This window comes from Struthio camelus, chromosome 10 (assembly GCF_040807025.1).
Source record: "Struthio camelus isolate bStrCam1 chromosome 10, bStrCam1.hap1, whole genome shotgun sequence".
Classification (NCBI taxonomy): Eukaryota; Metazoa; Chordata; class Aves; order Struthioniformes; family Struthionidae; genus Struthio; species Struthio camelus.
Genome location: NC_090951.1, coordinates 26,107,896 through 26,110,535, shown reverse-complemented (window position 1 = coordinate 26,110,535; position 2,640 = coordinate 26,107,896). Strand labels below are relative to the sequence as shown.

The 2,640-nt window shown below is 60.0% G+C and overlaps 1 non-coding gene across 1 annotated transcript; it reads right to left on the bottom strand.

The window, feature by feature from the left end:
• Window positions 1-1,950: 1,950 nt before the first annotated feature.
• On the bottom strand, window positions 1,951-2,044 carry TRNAI-UAU (transfer RNA isoleucine (anticodon UAU)). Its single transcript has 2 exons — window positions 2,007-2,044; window positions 1,951-1,986 (listed from the first exon to the last, which is right to left on the bottom strand). It is a non-coding gene; the product is annotated as a tRNA-Ile (tRNA).
• Window positions 2,045-2,640: the final 596 nt, after the last annotated feature.

The window sequence follows — 2,640 nt, the reverse complement described above, 5'->3', positions numbered from 1 at the left end:
CCCTCAGCACCCGAGCAAGAAGGGAGAGCTGGTTGAGTGTCAGGAACGAGGGCCAGGCACAGAGCAGTGGTTGCCAGCCAAGTCCAAAGTGCTGAGACGGGTCTGAGGCCAAGCTCTGGAGCCCGGTCAGCCAGGGAAGGGCAGGGTCAGCGAGGTGCATGGCGGCCAGGGCCGGGCATGGCTGCAACGTAGCTCAGGCGAGGAGCAGCTCCCTTCTGCTGAGCCACCTCCGCCACCCAGCGCAGCACTCCTGCAGCTGCAACCTCTCGCCAGGACCTCTCCCAGCAGCAGGAGCAGAGCAAGTGGGGAAAGGACCGTCGCTCTTTGTGGAGGTGCGCCCACAGGCTCACACTGCACCCCAGGGTGCGTGGTGGAGGGGACACTTGAGCAGAAAGAGCCAGGGCTGGGCACGGAGCAGTTCGTATCCCCTGTGCTATGCACCTGCCTTCCCCCCTACACCACCCTCTGTCCAGCTGGCTACGCGGGGCCGCTCTTTGCAGAGTTGTCCTTTCCTCATCGCCAGCCCCTGGACATGCCCCGTAACTGCCTTCAGTCCAGTTCTTTGCCATCCCCAAGAACTGAGACTTCTGAAAAGGTGAATCTAGAGCGTGAGTTTGCCTCCCCTCTCCCAGGGAGGCACATGAGGGCTTGCGCTGTTCGGGTGCTGCTCTGCAAGGACACAGACTCGCATTTTCTGACTTCTCCCTGCTAGCCTGCCGTCACCTGACAGCTCTGGCTGCTCCGCAGGAGGGCAGAAGGCAGGAGGGCAGGAGGCAGGAGGGACAAATGGCCCGAGGAGGAAAGGCAATCACATGGGCAGCTGTGATCGTATAGTGGTTAGTACTCTGCGTTGTGGCCGAATCCGAGTCACAGCAATGGTTTTGCAAAGCCCGCCGGGTGAAAAGGAGAGTTGGAAAAGACACGGGAGGCACCCGCAAGGGTAGGCCAAGGGGTTTGTTTCCAAAGATGCCATGGCCTAGGAAGCTCTTCTGTGCTCTCTGTTCCAAACATTCAGTGGGCTCGTGCCTAAAATGATTTCCTGGTTTCTAGTGATCGTGCAGTGTCTTCTGCTGGGGGGCTGCCGTGACAGCTACCCCTGCTTCTGGGAAAGCAGTCAAGCTTCTCCGTTCTCCAGGCCAAGCTTGAGAACTGAGAGACTCTGCCTGGAAAGTGCCCAGCTTTTCACCTTTCCTTTCCCTTGCCCTTGCTCTCCGTGTTGCAGTCAGGGCACTCTCAGCTCCACACACAAACTGCCCTGCAGCCCCAGCCCACCCGCAACTGCCATCCCACGCCATAGAGACCCCCAACACAAGTAGCTCTTCCCTGGGAGAAAGAAGTCGCTTTTTTTTTTTCTTCAGGGGGAGCGTGTGACTTTTCTGAGGTTATGCCACCATGCTGGAAGTCTTAAGTCCTGTTCCGGCCAAGCTGTAAGCTGGCTGTGGGAAAGAAACCCTCCCTGGAAAGGCAGAGCTGCCTTTCTCCCTTGCCTGCTGCAGAGTGAGAGGCGCTGTGAGGCAGCAGCTTTTGCCTGCAGCTCCACCGCAGTGCTCGCGTGTAGAGAGCCAGGAGTGCTTCCTCCTGGCCTGGCTGCAGGGGGAAAGGCTGGCTAGGAAGGCTCTGCCACAGTGAGGCTGGGCAGCTGGTGCTGGGAGAGTGTCCGCCTGGAGGGCAAATGCTGAAGAGCAAAGGAAAATGTTAGCATCTGCGCCCTGAGTGGGGTCTGGATCCTCTGCGGAAGAGAAGGGAGGAGAGCCCAGCTCTGCCTCCGGGGCCCCAAACTGAGTGCTATGCGGGCAGAGCCCAGGTCAAGCCTGGAACGGCCCCGAGCGCTTCTGGTGTTCCAAGGTGTCTGTATTGGCAGGTCCCGGGATGTCTGGCTTGAGACAGATGTCGCTGCTAGAAAGCTGCACCGCCCAAGGGAAGAGGAGGCAGTGCATGATCAAAAGCCCATGCTCCAGGTGAGGCTTGAACTCACACCCTCAGCATCCCTCCGCTTAGCACTGCTGTATAAGTACTGCGCGCTGGCCCATTGCGCCACTGGAGCACGCTTGGAGAGGCGGACTGGAGCCCACGAGCAACCATTGTTGCCTGCGATCACCATGGCTCTTCAGCATTAACCGGGCACCTCAAGTGCTTTCCTCTTTGTCTCGTCCAGCAAGGAGCAGCCATTGCGTGCCAGGCTTGCAACATTCACCAGGGCACGGAGTGCCAGGGCAAAGTGCCCCTCGGCAGGGTTTAGCTGGCTAGAGGCAGGAAAAGGGAGGCCACAGGCGACCCAGGGCTGGGACAGTGAGGTCGCTGCTGTGGCAGCCCTGTGAGGCCATTGAGTGCATCAGAAAGCCCCTGTAGTGAAGACAGCCGGGGGAGGGGGCGAGGGGAGGCAGAAGAAGGACACCCGACTGCCACAGGGACCGTGAGTAAGGGCAGACCCAGAGCAGCCAAAGCCATGCTGGGCCAATGGGAGTGGAGGCTGGAGAGGGGCTAAGGCAGCCAAGAAGGACACGGAGAGCAGCAGCAGGGAACACTGGTCCCAAACCACATCTCGTGGGGGAGCCAACGGGCTTCTGGCTTTGCGCTCTGCTCCCGAGGGCATCTGGGCTCTGGCCTAACCCCTGCCTGGCTGTCAGAGTCCAGTAGTCT